We start from the raw sequence: 24,638 nt of genomic DNA, 5'->3' as shown, positions 1-24,638 counted from the left end.
AGAACAATAGAGAAGACTTACTCTGTATTGGATATAGTTTCATTTTTTCATTTATTTTTTTTAAATAGAGTCCTGCCTGAATTTAAGTGCTTGAAAGTTAAACAAAACCCCAATAAAATGTATTCCATTTTCTAGTGCGACAGATGTCACAAACTTTCTCTTGCTTATCCTTTCTGGAGTGATCTAAGACTTGTTCAAATTAGAATTCTGTGATTTACTTATGTTATTGACATGTTTACCCTCTATAGCAATCTCAATATAGCAAAACCAATTATAGCTAGTAGCAGCAGCCTGCTCTTTCGTAGTAGCTTGACAAATAGTTTTCAGAAGAAAGGAGATAAATTCACCCACAGTAATGTTTCTAATATTATAATGTTGACAATAAAATTGAGGCAATAAATAGTTTTGCAATTTCTTTTAAAGTCTCAGAAACAGATTCTCTACTTACTATTAAGTATGAAAATCAGAATCAACTTGGTGCTAAAAATTAAGCCTTAAATGTTAAAGCTTAAGAAAAAATAAAGCTTTTCTTTTAAAATAAATGTGGAAAAGCCAATTGCTTTTCCTGTTTTCTGCTCTCCAGTAAATTATGAAAAACAGCTGACGTGCTGACTGGATTCTGGAAAGGCATCCTGGGGTAGCATGTGAAGCAGAAAACCTTGTTTCTGAGATCCCTTCTCAAAAGGTGATCGGTGAGGAGGGACTTTATTTTGAAAGGCTCATGCAAAACAGGGATGGAGGCAATGCTGGAACTGTGACATCATCCTGCACACAGGGGCCAGAAGACACGGAGCCGCTCGCAGTCTGAGCAAGCCCGCTTTCTTTCACTGACAGCTTCGGTCCGTCGGTGAGGAGGCCTTGACTGCAACACTAGGGGCGATCCGCTTCGGAGCTCCGTCGTCCACCAAAGGCAGCCCCGCTTCCCCATTGCTCCGACCCGACTGGGAGGCCAGCGAGTGGAATCCCAGCTTCCTCCCCTTGGCTGTGCAGAAAAGCCCTGCAGGGTGAATAGCGAAGTTTGACAAAATGAAGAGATGAGTTCAACAGCTCCCTGGAATTCCTAATTTTAGACTTACTCAGGGGTAAGTGTTTTCATTCACTTTACTGTGAAAGGAATGCTTTAATCTGACAATATGATTTTCAGGGGTGGGTGGGTGTGTTGGTGGGGTGGGGGCAACCAGGAGGGGATTGTAGCTGTCTGCATCCTGTAGCTGTCTTGCATACCTGAACGGGACAGTCTCATCCATCAAGGCGGCAGAAAGCAGTAGAGCTTGTCTGTGTGGGCACTGCCAGGGGTGGGTGGGTTTCTGTCCCTTGGCATGGTGGGGTTGGGGGGAAGGAGTTCAGCAAAGGCTTCGACTTCCGAAGGGGAAACTGGCAAAAACAGGGAGAGGGGAGGGGGCACAACTGCTGCTCATACCTGAAGTAGACGGTTGCTACAGACTGCTGTTGTCTAATAGGTGCTTTTCCTTCTACTCCTGTGAATTCAGTTGGCATGTGGGCTTTAGGACCTGAATAGAGTATTATTCTTGCAGTACGGGGGAGTGGGGGGGGGCAGTGGAGTGAGCTGTTGAAGAATTTTGTCATTTACTCTGGATGAGAAGCTGATTCTAAATGCACGCAACAGACCCAGTGATGTTTTGTTGACTCTGTCAGTGCTGTTTGATGAGGCTTTCATGTTTCACCCACAGTTGTGCCGTGTCTGAGAAGCTCCAAGGGAGAGACTGTTAAGCTCAGGGGAGGATCCCCCAAGAGGGTTCAGTACCCAAAAGGTCCACTAAGCAAGACTGTGGCTGGCCGGTGTCCTCGGAAAGGGGCTTGTGCCAAAACGACGTCAGGACTTTATTAAGACCTGGCCTCTGCAGGTATCCAAAAGGAGTCCTTGCTGTCCCAGGGTTTCTGAGGAGGGCAGAGCCTGGACAATCTTCAACAGCATCTGTGTGAAGAGGTCCCTAGGGGAAATTCAGTACTGGGGAAAACAACTCCAGAGCAAACTTTAAGCAGCATCCATGGCTGGTTTTGCTTAATTAGCAAGAGTAGCAGAAAGCAAAAGTAAGAAAATATGTTCCAGGCAGCTGCTCCGGTCTCTGTGAAGTGTCCTGGGGCATGCTGGTGTCCCCTAAAGCATAAGGCAGCCACCTGGATGCATGGGCAAAACGCCTCATCATCGTGTTTTCACCCATTTTTCCCTTTCCCGTACTGATCCAACCCCCATGCTAAAAACGCATTCACAAATGACTTTGGCCTTTTATGTTGAGCAATGGTTTAAGTGTTTTTCATCATAATCATAATCCCTATTGAAGAACAACATTTTTTAGCATGGGAGACGGACACACCCTTTGGCTGCTGAGCAGAAGCTTCTCATCACAGGTCTTCTATGTTCCAGTGAAGACTGAATAAAGCTCCTCTTTTTTCCTTGCAAAATGAGCTCCGGGGACCAGGCATTAATGCAAGGATATTAAGTGGAGATTTGCCAGTTGAGCCCTAGATGTATCTCTGGGATTTCTCTGTGTGGAAATCCTTGTTCCTTTTAGAATTTCATTGAAGTTAATTGGCATATCTGGGAATGTTTACAACTGGACTGAAATGAATTTGAAATATAAAATCCAAAGCTATTATTTGTGCCCATTTACTTGTTATTCTAATTCCATTGAACAGAGTGGGATGTACTTCAATGCATGGGATCGCACTGAAAATCTGTGGGTTTAAGAATGCAGAATTTCCACCTAAATGTACATTTTGCAAACATTTTCAAAATATAGATATCAATATTTAATGGCAATGCAGACTCCAGCATTTGAAAACCTAAAATTAAGTGGTAAATTTAGGGCCTTGGCAAAATGACAAAACTTGAATGTTGTTCTAGTGGCAAGTTGAAGACATGAGTTAGACTTGGAATCTAAATCCCTTGATATGCAAGTACATGCAATCTTTTATTATTTCACTTCAGCCACAAACTCATTAGGTAGCCTCTTAGGCAAGATTCTCTCTTTAAATGTGTGTGTGTGTGTGTGTGTGTGTGTGTGTGTGTGTGTGAGAGAGAGAGAGAGAGAGAGAGAGAGAGAGAGAGAGAGAGAGAGAGAGAGAATCTTAGTTTCTACCCATCTGCTATATGAGAGTACTTAACATGACTATTGTATGGATTACAGAGCCAGTGTACACAGGACCAGCATCTGTGTACACTGCAGTGCACTCTAGACACATTTTACACTCATTGGAGACTGACTCTGATCTCAGTGTTGTACAAGTAGGGATGCAGGAGGACTATGTTTGGGGCATGAAGCGCATCAAGCTTTCACCAATGTTGGGTCCCTGCTGAAGGTCGACATCCCAGCAGGGCCCAACTGTTAAGACTCTTCTGGACATGCTCCTCCTCTTCACCATTGCAACCTGCTTCTCACGCTCGCCCAGACTAGAGATGTAAAATTTCTAGAAATTTTGAAGCCATGGAAAAAAAAACACGTTTTTTTCCCCATTTCCCCCTGAAAAAAAAAAAACCAGAAATTTTTAGAAAAATTGAAATAATGCAATATTACCACCCCCAGACTCTGGTCCAATATCCACCAGCTGACATGGTCCACGGCGAGTTGCACTGGCTGGCAGATTTTCCAGCCCTCCCGGGGTGCAGCAGCAGTGGCGGAAGGCCCTCTTTCCCTGCTGCTGCTGCTGCAGTGTGCAACCTTCCTGCTCTCCCTGCCAATGTCGGCATCCCTCCCCCCTCACTCCCTGCTGCCTCCCTCAGTAACTTCTTGCTGCTGCTGCTGCCAACACCACCGCTGAACAGCCGCCCCTCTCTCTCTGCCTGTGTTGGCACCAGCAGAGAGAGAGAGAGAGAGAGAGAGAGAGAATTGCATGGTGGGGGCAGGAACAAGTTTGCACAAATTATTACAGGTGTAATTTACCTAATCTGTGCAAATCATGGCTGTAATTAGCAAACACCATGTTTACAAACAAGTGTGTGTGTGTGGGGGAAATCCTGGATTTCCAGGGGCAAACTCCTGTCTCGGCTCCCAAGGCAATCTGTTGGGCCTTAAAAGGGGCAGATTTTCCCTTGATGGACATCCCTTTGTATACGATATTTATTAATTACATTTCTATACTACCCAATAGCTGGTTCACAAAAATGGTTAGCTTGTACAGATGATTGTTGGATTGAAACTGTTCTGTGAGCTTGCCCAAAGCAGCAGCAACAACACTTTTCTGTATCAACATAATAGTGGTGATTTCTTGTGCTTGCAGTTTATTGACTGCAATCGATATCTCATTTATAGTAGAGGAAATCATCATCATCATCATCGTCATCATCATCATTTCTGGGTTCGTGGTGGAGATAGGGGATTTGTGTTTGTTTCCCCCCCCCCCATGTTACATAATTACATAACCAAGAGTTGGGGAACCTCTAGTCTCTGGGCCAAATTTGGCCCACCAAGAGGTCCCTCCCCCAGGTCTCCCCCCTCAGAAGGGGGAGGGGAAGGGGCATGGAGGATCAAAGCTGGCTGCACATTCAACCAGCCCTGAGGTGCCACCTGAGTCCGCTTCCCCCTCCCCCCCGGGTGTCCCGCACCTGGAAGATGGAGGGGGAGTGTTTATTTATTTATTTATTTATTTATTTATTTATTTATTTATTTATTTATCATACTTATACCCCGCTCCTCAGCCAAAAAAGGCTCTCAGAGCGGCTTACACTTAGGAAAAAAGACAGTCCCTGCCCTCAGGCTTACAATCTAATAAAGACATGACACACAAGGAAAAGGAGTCAAGGAGGGAGGGAGGGAGGGAGGAGAGAGAAAGAGAGAGAGAGAGAGAGAGAGTCCAGCAGGAGCAGGCCCCGATGTTACTTCTGTCTGCTCCTGTCCCCTCGGTCCTTCTTCTTCCCCACAGGGCCAAGATGGCAGTTTGCCCTGTGTGTGGGGGGAAGAGTCCAGCAGGAGCAGGCCCCGATGTTACTTCTGCCTGCTCCTGTCCCCTCGGTCCTTCTTCTTCCCCACAGGGCCAAGATGGCAGTTTGCCCTGGGGGGGGGAAGAGTCCAGCAGGAGCAGGCCCCGATGTTACTTCTGCCTGCTCCTGTCCCCTCGGTCCTTCTTCTTCCCCACAGGGCCAAGATGGCAGTTTGCCCTGGGGGGGGGGAAGAGTCCAGCAGGAGCAGGCCCCGATGTTACTTCTGCCTGCTCCTGTCCCCTCGGTCCTTCTTCTTCCCCACAGGGCCAAGATGGCAGTTTGCCCTGGGGGGGGGAAGAGTCCAGCAGGAGCAGGCCCCGATGTTACTTCTGCCTGCTCCTGTCCCCTCGGTTCTTCTTCTTCCCCACAGGGCCAAGATGGCAGTTTGCCCTGGGGGGGGGGGAAGAGTCCAGCAGGAGCAGGCCCCGATGTTACTTCTGCCTGCTCCTGTCCCCTCGGTCCTTCTTCTTCCCCACAGGGCCAAGATGGCAGTTTGCCCTGTGGGGGGGGGGGAAGAGTCCAGCAGGAGCAGGCCCCGATGTTACTTCTGCCTGCTCCTGTCCCCTCGGTCCTTCTTCTTCCCCACAGGGCCAAGATGGCAGTTTGCCCTGGGGGGGGGAAGAGTCCAGCAGGAGCAGGCCCCGATGTTACTTCTGCCTGCTCCTGTCCCCTCGGTTCTTCTTCTTCCCCACAGGGCCAAGATGGCAGTTTGCCCTGGGGGGGGGGGGAAGAGTCCAGCAGGAGCAGGCCCCAATGTTACTTCTGCCTGCTCCTGTCCCCTCGTGTTGACGCTGCACGCTAGCCTGCTTTTTAAGGCAACAATTGATTCCCAAAGTTGAGGCTTGGTCTCAGCTCCTTGAGGCACTGGCTGAGTCCACTTTGCTCCCCTGCCCACCACGTTCCTCATGTGGGGAACACAAAGGCAGAACAAACCTGGTTGCTTGTTGGGCTTTGCTCCGCCCAGGCTTTTCCCAGCCAGGGAAAGCCCAGGCCGAGTGAAGTTGGCTCCCCAAATGAGGCGTTGGCTGGAGCAGGTTTCCTCCACCTGCCATGGTCTGGGAGCTGGCTTTGCCCAGCCAGAGAGAAGCAGGGTCCCCGGCACTTTGGCTAGAGACTCAGGGCTTCTTTAGATGAAGGGGAAATCATGTTGTCTTACTGGGGCTTTGCTTCCTGCTTCTCTTGCACAATTGTAATGGGCTGCATTACACAGCTGGAGAGGGGCAACCACATGTTCTATAATTGAAAACTTCCCCTCCTCTCAGTGCTCATAGCTTTGAATGGAACAGCACCCTCTAGTGGGTTCTTTGTAGAGCAACTTCAGTTGCACATGGTAGGAATTCCTGTGATATTTCTGAAGTATCAGGATATCCAGGGTTTTTTTTAGAGCAGGATTACTGGGGGAAGGCGCGGGGGAAGTGTAGCAGGTTGATGACATCGTAAAAAGATGTGCAAACATGCATGAGTGGCCAGTCATGAGCGCGCCTTGTCTCGCTCTTGTGAAGTGTCCCTTGATGACATCTGGGGGCGGGGCCCTGCTGCTGCTGCTGTCACAGATGAGTCCCCACACCTGATATCATCTGGGTCATGGGGGAGGTCTGAGGGCACCCCACCCCCCAAAACAGTTCCCCACCCGTGTTAAGGGTTAAAGTTTAAAAACGACAGAGACCTGGCCCAAATAGGAAGTGAGAGAATTGCATAGCCAGGAGCTTTGCTGACAGGAGCTAATGTCCCACCCATGCTTGGTCCTCCTGTTCATAGAAAATAGTTCAAAGCCCAACCTACTCTTGCCCTTCAGTCTGGGCTGTTAATTACAAGTTACCCTATTATCCCTGCCACGCCCCCCACCCTTATCCTATGTAATAAACTTAGCTGCACCAGTTTTGCCATGCTTGTATGTTTGCTCACACTCAGTAGTTTCAGTTGAAAATAGTAGAAAGTGTCTCCAAAGAGTAAAGGTAGCTGCAAGTGGACACAGGAAGCCAGTTTCTACTTCTCTTATGTGACTGGATGGCAGTTTCTTTTGCATTACTGTACCTGGTTTTATGGAAGGCTACATATGGGGGGCGGGGAGACTATGGAATCTCATCCTTACATACTTTTAGTGGATCAGCAGGGTCTTGCAAAAAGAAGGAGTACCTGTAACCGGCTTGGGATGCATGCATGAGTGAGGTAGAGCTAGGGTGACCATATGGAAAGGAGGACAGGGCTCCTGTATCTTAAGCAGTAGTTTAGAAAAGGGAATTTCAGCAGGTGTCATTTGTATGCCTTAAGTACCTGGTGAAATTCTCTCTTCATTTCAACAGTTCAAGCTGCAGGAGCCCTGTCCTCTTTTCCATATGGCCACCCTAGTAGAAACCACCAAGGGCTTGGAAAGTGAACTCTAGGTTTCTCCTTTGGGAGATTTCTCTTCTGACTCATCTCTGAGAAACCCATGCCAAACTCCTTGTCATTTTCTCTAGCAGCACCTCCCTTCCTGATCAGTTCCCTGGGTGAGAAAGACATTCCTGGCCAAATACTGTTTCCTGACTCTTCCCCTAGCCAACACTGCTCCTGACCAAAACTGGAATGGCCCAAGTCCCATTCATTCCAGTGGTTTCAGTGGGATTTTGATTGGGAGAGAAACTCTGCCAGTCCCTTTGTGGCTTTTTCCCCCATGGTGATTCATAGGCGCCTTACAATATTTAGGTCTGAGGAAGGCTCCGATTCTTAGTAACAGTTCCCATTAAGTCACTCTCATTGTAGGTAGGCAAAACCTCCTCTCCCTTCCTCTATCCCTCTCCCCTCCCCGCCACATCCTCACAAGCTGCTTGGCAGTCAAGGGAAGGAAACCACGCACAAGAGTTGTAACTATGAAGCCTCCTGGAGAAGCAGACCCAGGGAATCCTTCCCACCCCCTCAGCCTCCCCACAGATGCTCTCTGGTGATTCATATCATCATTGTGGGTTGCAATTTTTAGCCTCAAGCCCCCATCCCTTGTCTGGAAATTTCTAAAAATCCCACTGCTTGGACTGCTGGGCCAAGTTTTAGCAACCATTTCAGTTTCCCATTACAATATATTTATTGCTTCCTGACTGTTTTTAAACAACTGAGTGTTCAGTTTGGGTGTGTGTGTGTGTTTTCGTGTGTTTTGTTGGCCTTCTGATCAGATTTTATGTTTCACTTGCAGGCTCTGTTCTCTTCAATGGTGGGCTCTGTGCTGTTATAAATTTGTTCGTACTTACATAAGTTGGAGATGAAAATTAGCAAGGGCAGGGCTCCAGCAACCCGAACCTGTGATCACCACTGGCGCTGAGCATGTAGAGAAAGGGGGAGGGAGGGGGTCTCCCATTCTGTGCCCTGGAGAGGCAGCAGGAGCAGGGGGGTCAAGCAGCAGGTTCTCCAGAGTTCAGCAGCATGGCACAAGGAAGCCCTCCCCACCCACCGACCCAACCACAACCCCTGTAATTAGGCAGAGGGGAGCCGGGGCCTCTCATGCGCATTCAGCAGGTCCCTTGCCCATGGGAAGTGGATTTATGGAGGCGTGAAAAGCCATACCTATTCATCTATTAACTGATGTATATTTATTTCCATTTTTCCATCCTGTCTTGTATTATTTCTCTGTAGCTTAAAAAGCATGAAGAAGAATTCATTGGTGGAAAATACCCACCTATGTACACCTATGAAAGCCTATTCTCAACATTACTTTCCACTCTTGCAGTATTTTAGTGCTACTCACCCTCCATGCATTAATAAATATGTTAGGAGTTGACTATATTAGCATGTGTGTGTATGGCAGAAGAAGCCCAAATGCCTGCTGCCCTTCACCCCACTCCCCTTTAAAACCCAGTGACAGCTCCGAAGAAACCCCTGCATGCCCGGCTGAAAGAAGGCTGTTGGTGGGTAATGCACTGATGAAAACCTTGCTTGGCCCTCACCTCCTCTGCCTGGGGCAATGTTCTCAAAACATGGATGCAGAGGGTGGGGAAAGAATCATAGAATCATAGAATAGTAGAGTTGGAAGGGACCTATAAAGCCATCGAGTCCAACCCCCTGCTCCATGCAGGAATCCACCCTAAAGCATCCCTGACAGATAGTTGTCCAGCTGCCTCTTGAATGCCCCTAGTGTGGGAGAGCCCACAACCTCCCTAGGGAACTGGTTCCATTGTCATACTGCTCTAACACTCAGGAAGTTTTTCCTGATGTCCAGCCGGAATCTGGCTTCCTGTAACTTGAGCCCGTTATTCCTTGTTCTGCACTCTGGGAGGATCGAGAAGAAATCCTGGCCCTCCTCTGTGTGACAACCTTTTAAGTATTTGAAGAGTACTCTCATGTCTCCCCTCAACCTTCTCTTCTCCAGGCCAAACATGCCCAGTTCTTTCAGTCTCTCTTCATAGGGCTTTGTTTCCAGTGGGGCTGGGGGAAGAGCAGTGGGGCTGGGGGAAGAAGGGGGATTGGGATGGAAGAAAGGGTTGAAACTCTTCATCACTCCACCTCCCCCTGACCATCAAACTTGATCAGTCAGCCCATTTATTCTTCTGTTGTTCTTCCCCATAATAGTTCATTATTCAGAATTAGTAGCCTATGCCATGTTTTCTATAGGGCTGTATTGGGCTTCTGAATAGTTCATAGCAATATCTGCCATGACACAAGGCCTGAAAACCCGGATCATTAAGAATCAGATCAAAGTGCTCAAAATATGTCAGCTAACAGAATAGTCTCTGTGATGTCACACAAGGCATCACAAGTGAAGGACCAATAACCCAATTTTTTTGCCTGCTTGCACCGGCTACCTGTGCATTTCCAAGCCCAATTCAAGGTGCTAGTTTTGATCTATAAAGCCTTACATGGCTCAGGACCTCAATCTCTGACTGATCACCTCTCCCGGCATGAACCTACCCCAAAGTTGGCTAACCTACTTCACATTGGCTGCATTCTCACTGAATGGTAAGCCAGGATTCCTGATTACCATCAAAAAGCTCCATGATGGATATACCCAACAATGAAACCAAGGACAAAAACCAAATTTCATTCAAAGTTCTCGGAACAAAACCAAGGACAAATTGAGGGCAGGAGCTACACGACGGTTTTAAAACAGTTTCTCACAGTAGTGACAACTGTTGGGGTCCAGGACACAGACAGTTTTCAAACCATTTTAAAAGTGTCATATCCTGCCTGGTGTAGATCTGGCCCTGGTTTATGATCCTGGCTTGTAACATACAGAACAAGCCAGGATCACTGACATGGCCCTGGTTTATGATCCTGGCTTGTAACACACAGAACAAGCCAGGATCACTGACATGGCCCTGGTTTATGATCCTGGCTTGTAACATACAGAACAAGCCAGGATCACTGACATGGCCCTGGTTTATGATCCTGGCTTGTAACATACAGAACAAGCCAGGATCACTGCCATGTTAAACAAGCCGTTTTGGTTTGTTTAGCCATTCACACTAGCAGGAGGACCCAAGCAGGAGCAAATGGGTTCTGTGTACCAGCCTGCAGCTTGTTCATATTGATTGGAAGAGCAAAAGTTTCATCACATCTAGCAATTGCGCGGCTCCCGTCGCTTCTTCGGTCGCCGCTTCCACGTCGCTTCCTGAAAACAGGAAGTAATTAGCCACATTCAGTCCGGTAGGGGAGAGCAGCAACCGGACTTAATGGGGTTTTTTTTTTTTTGTTTATTGTGGTGCAATAATGGCCAGAAGGGGCAGAAGACGGGCGGGAGGCAGATGATGTCATGTCATTAATTTGCGAGTGCTCAGTAACAAGCATGCAATAAAACACTCATTGGATGAAACTTTTAGTCTGGCTTTACTCTTCGATGCAAATGTGGTGGTTGTTTCCTATGGGGAAAGCCCAAAAATACAACAAATGTGCTTGTGTAGCTTCCACACTCCAAGAAATAAAGCCAGACTGCTCACTTGAGGGAATGGTATTAAAGGCAAAACTGAAGTACTTTGGCCACATAATGGGAAGACAGGACACCCTGGAGAAGAGGCTGATGCTAGGGAAAGTGGAAGGCAAAAGGAAGAGGGGCCGACCAAGGGCAAGATGGATGGATGATATTCTGGAGGTGACGGACTTGACCTTGGGGGAGCTGGGGGTGGCAACGGCCGACAGAAAGCTCTGGCGTGGGCTGGTCCATGAAGTCATGAAGAGCCAGAAGCGACTGAACGAATAAACAACAACAAAGCTTCTATGCATTTCAATGGGGCTTGTGCAAAAGAACTTCCTCATGAGACTCTGACTTGTTATTGCCACTTTACCAGGGGACACGTGAGTCTTCTGGGGAGTTATTTCTGCACTGGACTAGCTCTGTTGCCTGTTTTCTCGCTTGTGATTCAGAAGCCCAGCCTTGGAGTTCCATCATTTTTTCCAGACACCAATGTTCTGTATTCCACATTAAGATGCTGAGTGGCATCAGTGGAGGGAGGGTGGTTGTTAAAAATAAATTAAAAACACGTTACTGCATACAAAGGCTTGTTGAGTTTCTTCTTTCAGGAATATTCCTTTTCCTTTTGCCAGTTTAGACTGAGGTGTCAGAAAGAGAAAACAGGTAAAGCTTAGTTATAAATATTATTTACAACAAAGAAGCTTATTTTATGACAGTTGGACATTTATTTATTTATTTATTTATTTATTGCATTTCTATACTGCCCAATAGCCGAAGCTTTCTGGGCGGTTTACAAATTTAAGACAATTCAAAACAAAACAATAGTATAAAACCAAAATATAAAATACAATATAAAAGCACAACCAAGATAAAACAGCAGCAATGCAAAAATACAAATTTGAAATACAAATTTAAAACAGCAAAGTTAAAATTAATTTATAGACTGTTAAAATACTGGGAGAATAAAAAGGTCTTTAGCTGGCATCTAATGTAGGTGCCAAGCAAACCTCCTTAGGGAGCTCATTCCACAGCCAGGGTGCTACAGCAGAAAAGGCCCTCCTCCTGGTAGCCACCTGCCTCACTTCCTTTGGCAGGGGCTGGTAAAGGAAAGTGTGAGGCTGCAGAAATGAGATGTTGAACAGAGAGCTTTGTACACTAGACTTGGGCATTTTCCTGAGAAGAGTCCTAGCTAGAGGAAGTTTGATGTCACTGTCATGGAAATCACTTGATGCTGGTCTCTCATCAGGTCGAGCCTAAGACACCTTTGATGGTGATGATGATGATGATGGTGATGATGATGATGATGATGATGATGATAATTTATTTCTTACATGCCTCTCCACTTAGATTGAGGCGGGGAACAACAGTAAATATAAAACACATTTAAAACTGATTAAAAGCATAGCATACAAACATCCTTAAAACATTCTAAAAACTTTCTAAAAGGATAAGTCCAGGCTCTGTACCAATCCTTTTTGTGACTGTGTCTACCTCCACTTCTAACTCCAGTGGCTAGTCCTGGCAATTTGCAAAGTTTACAAGAGTAAACCCACTTATGAATACTTACTTAGACACGAAAGCCAAGAAAAATGGCAACCTAGGCCAAGGCTGGAGTAGTGGTGTAAATTTAAAGGGAAGGCTAATCTCATTGGGATTGGACCAATCCAGTAAAAGAAGGGGAAAATTAGCACAATGTGTGCTACATGTGCATGGAGCAGCTTGAATGTTAAAACATTCATCTCTTCTTTCCCATGATCTATGAGAAACTGTTGTCCAACTGAATTACATGGCCAAAGAACCTAGCAAATGTGGGTTTACTGAAAATACTGTGGACATAATATATTTGCTAATGCTGTGGACATAATGTATCTTGACTTCAGCAAAGCTTTTGACAACGTGCCCCATGACATTATCAAACTAGCTAAAAGTGGGCTAGATGGAACAACTATTAGGTGGATCCACAGTTGACTACAGAATCAGACTCAAAGAGTACTTATCAATGGTACCTTCTCAAACTGGGGAGAGGTAATGAATGGGGTACTGCATAGGGTGACCATATTTTGGAAACCAAAAAGGAGGAGAATATGGCTGCCCCCAAGGGGGCGGGCCCACCAACAAGTCCAGCCCCCAAGGGGGCGTTCCCACCCAAACATAGCCTTGGTCACATGTCTGATTTCACAGCACACAATTAAGACAAACCTGTTCTACATAAGATATTAATGTTAAAATCACTGGAATAAAGAACAAGTGAGACATTCAATGTATCTGAAATTAACTTCACTCATGCCTACCTTTGTAGCTTCTGCTGTACTTTGAAGCTTTCGCTATATTCTGTGTGATACAATCTCCCCTTCCTTCAAATATCTTTTTTGATTGCAAATCTTTCACTGGATGTCCATAGTCTAACCTTTCTAACATTTAACACTCTATCCCCATCACTCATATCCATACTCACAGATTCAGCATACTGCTACCACTGAACAAATGAAGCAATTGACAAGTGCAGAAAAATCTAGTACAACAAAAAGAAAGCCACACTGTAAAATAACCATAATCTCAAAGCCTAAGGCAAAAATAAAAATTCATTCACACACACACACACACACACACACACACATATACACACTCAAGGTAAAATAACAATACACACCTCACATATGCTCATCAAAGGCAATAAAAATTAAAATCCACACACTCCTGCACACTCACCCAGCATGGAAAAACTTCCACACCCTCCCCAAGACAATCTAAAAAACCCAAAAACCTCCCCACACACACTTAATGGGGGGTGGGGGGGGGGCAGAATATAAATCCATCCCACACTCACCAAAGGCAAAATAATAATAATCTACAGCTACACACACACCCAAGGCAAACAATAAAATAACATTAAAAATACAATACCTACTCACCCAAGGCATCATCATCATCATCATCATCATCATAATACACAGAGGCATCAGCTGTAGGCCTGGGTGAGGGAGGGAAACAACAAGCCCGAGGAAAACAACACCTGGCCAGATGGGAGGAAGCAAGCCCACCATGTTCCCTGATGCTCTGAACCGGGTTGCCGCTGGGCTCTGGCCACCCCCTGGACTCCGATCAAGGCAGGGAGGGGTGGAGACATGTCCCCAGAAGTCCGAGAATGCGTCCTCCCAGCCGCCGCCTCCCGCACCAATGGGTCTTTCTACTTGGCCTGTGTGATTGCACAGGCCAAGTAGAAAGCCCCGTCGAGGTAGGGAGGGGGTTAGGGACATGCTGGGTGCCTGTTTCCCCGGAATTTGGGGCCCAGGCCCTGTTGCCCCAGAGACTCTTCATTTTACCATAGGTCTCTGGGGTTTTCCGGGTCATCTGGTCACCCTAGTACTGCAGGGCTCAGTCCTGGGCCCAGTGCTCTTCAACATTTTTTGTTAATGATTTGGATGAGCAGGTGCAGGGAATGCTTATCAAATTTGCAGATGACACAAAATTGGGTGGGAGAGCTAACACCCGGGAAGACAGAAACAGGCTCCTAAGTGATCTTGATAGGTTGGAGCGCTGGGCTGAAAACAACAGAATGAAATGCCAAGTTCTACACTTAGGAAAAAGAAACCAACTGCACAGTTATAAGATGGGGGATACTTGCTAGATTCCAGTGGGACATCAGGAAAAACTTCCTGACTGTTAGAGGAGTATGACAATGGAACCAATGACTTAGGGAGGTTGTGGGCTCTCGAGGCCTTCAAGAGGCAGCTGGGCAGCCATCTGTCAGGGATGCTGTAGGGTGGATTCCTGCATTGAGCAGGGGGTTGGACTCGAGGGCCTTATAGGCCCCTTCCAACTCTGCTATTCTATTCTATCACATTTTGAACCAGAGATTACAGCAGGATTTCATCAACTATTTACTCTTAGGGGCTGTTGTTACGGTGCCAGGTTGGCATCACCTCCCTCCTCAACCCTGGAGCTTTCTCTCTCCTGGGTAATCCCAGGATGCTGAGGTGGAAGCATGGTGTTTTTTTCTGGGTGACCATCCAGGTCCCGGAGTGGCTCCCACCCTCTTCCTGGTGGAAGGTAACCAATTGCTCGGGCCCCAGATTGGCCGCAGGGTGACGTTACACAGCAGAAGTGCCATGTTGACGTTGCTCCTTTGAAAAAGCCAGGGTGTATCCCGACAGGTCTCAGATCCACAGGTCGCTGCGGGGATTTCCCTGCTCATAGACAAGCCCCTTAGTCCCCTTGGCAGACCAGAAACCTTTTTTAATTTGGCTTTACAATTGTTTTCTGAATTTTTTTTAAACCGCCTTGGCTGGTTCCAACAAGCCAGTATAGAAATGCAATACAAACAAATAAACAAGTTCATGATGGCAACAACAATGGGCTCGAGCTAGAATTCATAGCTTGTATGGAAAACACAAGTTGGATACAGGCTTGCTCTTAACCATTCCCATCGGTTGCTTCCAGACAGACGGCTGCTAGCACTGCTAATCAAAAGGCGTTGTGTCCCTTTCCCATCTTTTCTTTCTTAACCGATTTTTTTAGCGGACAGAAAAAAGGTGGTAGAAGAGCTAGGAAAACCCAGGAGGTTTACACAATGAAGATGACGTTATCTGCTCACCCTGTAACATTCCATGAATGAGGAAGGACGGACCCTTCAATAGATTCTGATTTTGAAATGCAGATTTAGAACAGAAGGGATTATTTTCTCATTGCTAAAAAAAGGGCCTGAGGTAGATCTGCTGGGGGCACCCATTTTTGCTTTTATCACCTTTCTTCCCCATTCACATATAGGCTGAGTTCAGACAACACGCTAATCAATTGGTGGGGGGGAGTGTAATAGGAAGAAAATGGAAAACAACCATTGATTAGCGTGTCGTCCAAACTCAGTAGGGAGTAGGGAGAGTTGTCTGTATTTAACATCAAGAGGGAAGTGTGGGTGAGGTGAGCCGAACCCTCCCCACTTTTCCTTCCCATGGCAAAATCCCTGACTAAAATTCCCTTTCCCTCCCAGCCCATTTCCAGTACTGCAAATGAGCCAGGCTGGGAGTGAAATGCCTGGGTGGACAGGCCCGAAGGGAGGCAAGGCGAGGCAGTGCTCAGCTTTCTTAACACGCACGTCCCTTTTAATGTTAAAACTAAACTTACACATATCAGTGGGGGCAGAAACATGACGAACATGGCTGCCCCCATGTTTGGCCTTAACTTGACCTTAATGCAATGTAATTCCAGTCCTTCAGGTACATGCAAAAGGAATGTTGCTTTTAGAAAAGCGGCAGAGAGTTTTATTTGAAAAAAGATATATCAATTTATTCCAGGGCTTCAGAGTTACAAAATAATAATAATAAATAAATAAAATAAGGATGAAAGGTACTAATTTAAAGTAGGGCATTATTGTGAACCGCCCAGAGAGCTTCGGCTATTGGGCGGTATAGAAATGTAATAAATAAATAAATAAATAAATAAATATTATAACAGAAACGATGTAAGAGGGATACATTTTAGTCCATACATGTGTCCTGGCTTAGGTGATTTTTCTTGAATGGTTAGTTTGATGTTACGATGTTGCACAGTACAGTGGTTAAGCCAATTCGCTGTAATTAGCAGGATGATAGCTGCTTGGTATGGGGGGTGGGGAGAGGTACTTTAGATTAGGAAAATTATGCAAGGAGTGTCTTAAATATACCTCCCTCACCATCAATCCAATTAGTGCCCCCACCCCGCTGCAGCTTCTATATAAAACAATAGGAGATCCAACCAAAGTACACAAAAACTCTTGCTTTTTGTGTACTTTGGTCCTGAGAACTAAGTCATAGTGAGGAGCTTGACTCCACCATAGTGACCTGATATTGGAGAGGTATCAAATTTGTGCCCTTGCTCGTTGATCAGACAGCTGGCTGATCGTGGTTTCTGTCCCTGAAGAGCCTTTGCAGCAGAGACCCAGTGTGGTGTAGCTGCTGGAGTGTTGGACCAAGACTGCCTGCCCCCATCTATACGACAACAGGATTCCTCCTCATTGAATATAAACCCAAATTTTCATTGATTCGAATCTACATAAAGAGCCTCACACTGCGATTTATCTCCTGAATTTTTTTTGTCATACAGTTATTAATGCGCACATACACACATACAATGCTATGGAGTATAGATGAGCAAAGCTATAAATTTTATCTGCGGAACTCCACAGATTCATAGAAGAGGACAACCGAGGGCAGAAAGGAACATCTCCTCAATCTTGCTGCCCATTGCCCTCTATTTGTTTTAATTTTAAAAGCTCCATCTGTGGACCTCCGCAGATTCATATAATTCAACATGAAAACGGTGGGAAGGAACGAGGCAGCCAGAGGACGCGATAGGTGGGAAGGCGAGAAATCGGCCAATCACTTTGTCCTGCCCTCAAAGTTACACTCACATGTCAAAATGCGATTTAACTCCCCCAAGGACACATAACGCTAATGCGGTGCAAACTCGGACATTGATCCAAAAGTCACGGTAAATCACAAATGCAAATATGCGCATTATCACATTCAAAACCCAGCACTACACCGAATGGACGACTGTGTCATGTGTCCTGAAATGTGAATCTGCACATTTAGGTCGGGGTAAAGAAGCCATATAGACAAGCCCTGGGGAGATCTGGGTTCCAGTCCCCACTCGGCCAAGAAGCTCATTGGCTGACTTTGGGCCAGTCACTACCTCTCAGCCTAACCTAACTCACAGGGCAGTTGTGAGGAGAAAATGGAGGAGCACCATGGAAACCACTTTGGGTTCCTTGCAGATGGAAAAAAGACAGCATAGAAATATAGTAATAAAATGATTAATAAAATAACAGTAAACCATAGTGCCACATATATGATGCTCCTCCTCTACATTTCATCCTCACAACAACCCTGTGAGGTAGGTTAGATTGAGAATCAATGACTGGCAAAGAGTCACCCAGTGTGTATGGAAATCTGGATTAGGGCCATGCCTGCACATATCTAAATGGATCACATTTGTTTGAACAGCTTGATTTATACTTTTAACGGGGCTCTTTCTGCCTTGAGAGCTTTGGCTATTGGGCGGTATAAAAATGAAATAAATAAAATAAATAAATAAATAAATTATGTCCCATTGAAATCTGTATTTTTAGACAGCACAACAGCATACTTTCAGGGGACACACTACACTCTTCACTGGGATAAGCATAAGCATTGAGGTTTTTTGGATGTGATATGAGACATATTTTGGGCTGGCTTTTGGTATGTGGCAAAGGATCCTGGAAGAGTTAAGATTTTCATTATTGGTTATATTGTTACTTGTATTTTTAACTACATTATGAAAAAATACCCCTGTTTATATGTAATTGCTATTTGCCTAAAGCTTTCAAATTGTGGAAGCTGCATATTTGAAAAAAGAATGAAATGTTTCTCCACAATAATGAAGCCTAGAAAAAAAAAAGACAGTAATCCAGATCCAAATCAAATCATGGATCAACTTTAAAAACTCTAGAAAGCTGTAGCAAATAGCTGTAGTATCCATTTTTTGTTCTCCCCTCCCCCACTTGACATATTAACAAACTAGTTATATTCTCTCTCTCTCTCTCTCTCTCTCTCTCTCTCTCTCTCTCTTGTGCACCTTTCAGCATTTTAGAAAAGCTCACGTCATTTATTATTATTATTATTATTATTATTATTATTATTATTATTATTATTATTATTATTTCCTGGCCTTTTCCCAATACTGGGACTCAAGGTGGCTTTACAAAACCAAAACATATACAATCACACTTGATTCTCAATAAGTGTTTAATGAGGAAGAGGAGGAGGAGATCTGTATGCATGCCAGTCTAGATAATTTGGTTAGGGAGACTGATATAAATAAATACTTTGTTGTGAAACTGATCTATAGCCATTTGAGAAAGATTACTTATTGATTAATTCAAGAAGCTGGCCTGTGGACTGTGAGGTATAATCCTTGTGGACCATTCACATAATTTAACAATTAGAATGTGTTGAAGAGCAGCTGTAGATGATTCAGATCTCAGTGGATGAATTTTCAATAAATTAATAATTGAGTGGGAGGTTTAACATTGGGGAATGCTCTGGTTGAGCATTTCACCATCCAAATTAATCATGAACATTGGATCTTGCACAGAAACTACAGCATGAATATAAAATAATTCAGTTCTGGCATTTTAAATATATTTTTCCACTAGGGTTTAGATTCTTGGAACTATCAGGGAATTGACATTGATTTTATCTTGACATTATCACTCTAGTTCTCATGGAAATAGCAAATCTCTATCTTGGCTCTACCAGTGTGGTGGTGGAGGCTCACTTGATGGGAATGTTCTTTCATACAAAAATAAATCAGGGAGCAATGCTATGGTCCCTAGACAAAGTCCGGGGAGCCATATAGGATAATTTCGATTCCTGCATCTGTTGGAGAGAATACTCCAACCATGAATCCAGGAATCCCTGCCGCCCACCTCCTCTCCCTTGCAGCCAAGGCAGAGAGGACCATGCCAGCTGCCTCTCCAAGGCTGCAAGTGCAAACTCTGGGTGGGGGAGGGTAATGGGTGTGTGCTGGTGGGGGTGGGGAGGGACTAGGGAAACGGAGATATGACATATAATGAAGGCTTCCCAGTCTCCTTTCCTCCTGAGGGCCAATAAAGTGATGTTAACCCTGAGAAGACAGAGGCCCTGTTGGCAAGTGGTTCTCACATCTGGGAACCAGGTGTCCAGCCTGCTCATTACGGGATTGCACTCCATTTGAAAGGTTGGGGCACACCTTGAACCAGATTTGTCAACTGATGCCCATGTGGCCTCTATGGCTAGGCATACCTTTTGTCAGCTTTGGCTACTTTGCCAGCTATGAACCTTCCTAGTCCATTCCTGGACCATCCATGATGGTTTATGCTCTCTGGTAACCTTGAAGAAAACCCAGAAGTTTCAGCTAATGAAGAATGCAGTGGCCACAACTGTAATTAGTACAGCCAGGTAGAATCATGCCACGCCAGTTCTTGTGAACCGCCCAGAGAGCTTTGGCTATTGGGCAGTATAAAAATGTAATAAATAAATAAATAAATAAATAAATAAATAAATAAATAAATAAATGAGTTGCCTATTTGCTTTCCAGCCCAATTAAAGGTGTTGGTATTTATCTTTAAAGCCTTAAATGGCTTGGAAGAGAAATATCAGCAGAAGTCACATACCCTATATCAGCCCTCCGAATGACCTAAGATAACCAGGGGAGGCTCTTCTCCAAGTACCTGGAGCGCCTTCTCTGTGGTTGCAACCCAATGATGGAAGATCCCTCTCCATATAGGTGCATGCTCTTCAGACAGCGCAATCACTTCAGCAACAGCTGAAAACATATTTGTTTACCCAGGCATTTTAAGTAACTGATATTATTTGTCTGATTTTTTGTTTTGTTTTAATTAGCTTCTTTCCTTTATTGTGATCATATTGTTAAACTGTTTTTATTGTATTATTGTATTTTGTATTATAAACGTAGTCATGCCTTTCTAGACTCCTCTGATATCTGCAAGGATGAAGGGCTGTTTTAAAATATTTTAATAAATAAAAATATTTAATTAAAACATTTCCAGTCTAATAATTTTTCCTCTTATGTTTTTAAGGCAACTCATACAAATAATAACATTTTTATTTGTAAGTATTTTAAGTTCTACTCACAAGACCACTATAGTGTTTGTTTGTATGTTTGCTTGTGTAATAGATGAGCAAATATTTCAATAATAATAATAATAATAATAATAATAATAATAATAATAATAATTTCTTATCTGCCTCTCTCTTTGGATCGAGGCGGGGAACAACATTGGTACAGGATTAGTATAGTGATAGCCTGAGGTTAATGTCCATTTTTGTAGTAGAAGTCCTCACCCCCAAAATTACTCACTTGACTCTCACGTCTGTGAATAGGAAGGAAATAATTTTGTGAGTTGATGTGTGATGCTGATGAAAAAACCTTTGCCTAAAAGACCTTGTTCCTATGTGGCTGTTTAACAAAGGGACCCATAATGGGAGCAAAGTTACTGTTCTGGCTATAGATGTGCACAAGTAGCCTCTCGAAATTCTACATCCTCTTTCTGGGCAGAAACATAGTGTGTGTGTGTGGGGGAGACCCACAATTTCACCACATTTCTCCAGGAGGAGGAGGAGAAATCCTCCAACAATGAGCTTTATCACACCAGCATTATACTGTGCAATCACTGCGAATTGCGTGCAAAGGACTCCAAAGTTTTCCAGCTTATAATCTGCTTTTATTGTGAAGTACTCCCAGGCATCCTGCTTTAATTGCGCTTCTTAACCAAAAGAAGTGCAATATTTTGCTATTAGTTTTCGAGCGTATCATTTGTTGTTTTCTGAGCTGTCACTGGGGCGCAGGGGCAGGATTTGAAGAAAAATTAAACAAATGCTTACATCGGCGTAAGCTTTAAAGATAAAGACATCAGAATTGGCACAGTAATAGATATTATTTATTTATTTATTTATTTTATTATGTTTATATACCACCCCACAGCCGAAGCTCTCTGGGCGGTTTACAACAATTAAAAATGGTAAACATTAAAAGTATACAAAATTTAAAAACCATCAAAAACATAAAAAAAAACTGTATAAAAACAACAGTATCCATTTAAAAACAATAATTTTGGGGTCCATTAAAAACAAACTTAACGTTGTTAAATGCTGTTAAAATGCCCGGGAGAAGAGAAAAGTCTTGACCTGGCGCCGAAAAGATAACAATGTTGGCGCCAGGCGAGCCTCATCAGGGAGATCATTCCACAGTCGGGGGCCAACCACTGAAAAGGCCCTCTCCCTTGTTGCCATCCTCCGATATTAGGGAGAGCTTTAAGCATACCAAATTCGAATTGGATAGGGTCATCCATTGATTTTTTATGATTTTTTTACATTTCCCCCCTTAAACCCATTTCCTGGTATGCAAAGGATCTAGCCACCTGGTAGTAGCAACAACAACAACAACAACAACAACAACAGCAATAGCTTAGCGCTGTAGGGGATAATTCGAGGGAAAGTCACCGGTAGGCGTCACCATCGGCAAGGGTTACAGAACGGCTTCTCTCCTTTTCCCTATGGGGTTTTGGTTTTGCTGCACTGCCACTGCAAGGGGCATTAGCATCAAATGTGTTGGCAGCCTGACCCCCATTCTGCATCCTTCACAATACCCCACATGCCCAGCATCATTCCAGGGCATGGCAGGGGGTGGGGAAGGGAATGCAGCCACCACAAAAAAAATAACTGTGGAGAAAGTTCTCCCGAGTGTCCTTTTATTTCTAGTGGTTAAGAAAAGAAATCTCAAGACTTTTCTGAGAGCTCCATCACACCTAAACGTTTGCCCTGGTTGCCCTCATTTTATCTCCCTTTGTTTCCATAGCATTTTAAAGCCGTATGTTTCATTCATCTTTACACCCCTCCTCTCCTATGGCCGGTGAATTGCTGTTTTCCTATTGCAACCACCCCCACCCCACCCTGCAGATCCCCTTTGTACCTCCCCTTGCAGTCTATTGGTTGGTCACAGTGGATTTTGCCCTTACTTGGAAAGAATGCCCTGATTGTTGGGGATATGTCTAGTGGAGGCAAATCCCATTGATTTCATTGGGCTTTAAAAGGTAGAATAAATAATAATAAAACAATGAGATTTACTTCTATGTAGTAGTGTGTATAGGATTGGAAAGCTCTTGATTCAGGCTGCCCTGAAGAGCACTCCTGTGCATGTTTACTCAGAAGTAAGACCCACTACATCCAACAGGGCTTCCAAGGTTGCACTGCTAGGGCCCTATCACATCTGGGTCAAAACGCGTGGCTCCCATCCCTTCTTCTGTTACCGCTCCCACGTCGCTTCCTGAAAACAAAAAATAATTAGCCCCATTCAGTCCAGTAGGAGAGAGCAGCAACTGGACTTAATGAGGATTTTTTTTAGGGCTGTGCACAGACCCCCTGATCCGCTTCTCTTCCAGATTCGCAGCTTCTGGATTGGGTCCGCTCTGCTCTGCTCCGATCTGCCCATGGTCTGCTCCGCTTCGCTGCGGAGCTCCGCTTCCCCCCATAGACTTGCATTGAAATCCAAAAATGCCTACAACTTTTTTCTGTTAACGTTAGAAACCTCAAACTTGGCACCATGATAGCTTATCCATGTATACACATGCATGCCAAGTCTCAAGTAAATCCAAGCATCCTCTGATTTTGAGGGGATTTTTGAAAATCCGACACCCCATTTTCAGAAATGGGATTTACTCTGACATTTTTACAGATAAAAACTTTGAAGCGGGCACCCTCACACATGCCATCTAGATCCACATTCATGGCAAGTTTCAAGCAAATCCCATCATCCCCTGATTTTTGGCGGGGTTTTTAATTTTTAAAGCATCACCCCTAACCCCAATTCACACCCCTTTCGATATCTCCGTCAATTTTCATGTTAGAAACCTCAAGTTAGGCACTGTGACAGCTGATCCATGTATACACAGGCATGCCAAGCCTCAAGCAAATCCAAGCATACCCTGATTTTTTGATTTTTTTAAAAAAATCTGACACCCCATTTTCAGAAATGGGATTTACTCTGACATTTTTACAGAGAAAAACTTTGAAGCAGGCACCCTCACAGATGCCATCTAGATCCACATTTGTGGCAAGTTTCAAGCAAATCCCATCATCCCCTGATTTTTGGCAGGTTTTTTCCCTTTTAACTAATTCAAGTCCCATGCTAGAACGCCGTCAATTTTCAAGTTAGAAACCTCAAAATAGGCACCATGACACCTGATGCATGTATACACATGCATGCCAACCCTCAAGCAAATCCCAGCATCCCCTGATTTTGGGGGGATTTTTGAAAATCTGACACCCCAGTATTTCAGGGATTTTTAAAGCTGCAGGCAGCTCAGTGGGCTTTCTTTATTTATGGCCTTTTCAAAGGAAATCTCAACATGCCATGAATTGGGGAGTAGATAAACCTAAATATGAATCTTCTTCCACACTTGAAAAATTTATTTGGAACTTCAAAAAGTCTAAGTGAGAGCAGGAAGGACTTATCCCCTGAGTCAAAGCAACACACACACAAACCATCCCTGCAAGGCAGGCACAGAGGAGGACAGGCAGCACTGGGAGCAAGCATGCCAGAGGCTTGTGGGGTTGAACCACAAAGCCCATCAGCTCCCAAGTACCAGGCAGGCAGAGAGCCAGGCAGAGATATGCCATAGATCTATGGGGAAGTCAGTCCCAGCAGATACCCCAAAACAACAGCACCCAGGCGGAGGCGGGAAGGCAGGCATGGAGCAGACATTTCTTGGGGCACAACAAAGTAAGCGAAGGATTGTTTCAAAGCCAGTAATGCAAACCATCCCTGTGAGGCGGGAGCAGCACAGAGAGATGCCTTTTCTTTTGCATCCCATAACTAGGAGGCTAGGAGGATAAGAGTAAAGCTTTGTGATCCTTGCTTCAGAGTTGATTGACTGCATTGTGATCACAGCCATTATTAAACAACAACAAAATAATAACCTTAATAAGAGCAGTACTAATTAATATTAATAGCAATAATAATAATAACAACAACCACAACAATAAGGAGTTGAACCACAATGAAAGCCTGCCTGACTTCACTGAAGAGGAAAAGCCAGGAGAGCTTGGGCTATGGGGTGTATAAATATAAAATGTAATAAATAAATAAATAAATAAATACACAAAGGAGGGGTGGAATTAAAAGCAGCAGTGTTGCTGAATAAACAACAACAAGAATATATATTTTTAAAAAGGCTATGTCTGTCTTTTACCAGTAAAAGGAAAGTGGACATGCCCAGGGGGAGGGGGAACTGTGCCAATTTGACTGGCCCTA

At 44.6% G+C, this 24,638-nt stretch overlaps 1 protein-coding gene across 2 annotated transcripts in view; it reads left to right on the top strand.

Moving 5' to 3' along the window:
- The first annotated feature begins 909 nt into the window (after nt 1-909).
- COL6A3 (collagen type VI alpha 3 chain) overlaps nt 910-24,638 on the top strand; it is a 137,431-nt gene continuing 113,702 nt past the window's right edge. Inside the window, exon 1 of one of the 2 annotated variants that reach the window (XM_063116061.1) lies at nt 910-1,082. The gene's annotated coding sequence lies outside the window, so the exon portion shown is untranslated. The remainder of the gene's footprint in view (nt 1,083-24,638) is intronic. The other variant, XM_063116060.1, reaches the window with a different exon arrangement.

The sequence above is a fragment of the Elgaria multicarinata genome, chromosome 2 (genome assembly GCF_023053635.1).
Source record: "Elgaria multicarinata webbii isolate HBS135686 ecotype San Diego chromosome 2, rElgMul1.1.pri, whole genome shotgun sequence".
NCBI lineage: Eukaryota > Metazoa > Chordata > Lepidosauria > Squamata > Anguidae > Elgaria > Elgaria multicarinata.
Note: the sequence above shows the minus strand (reverse complement) of the source record. Positions and strands in the feature narration are given on the sequence as shown.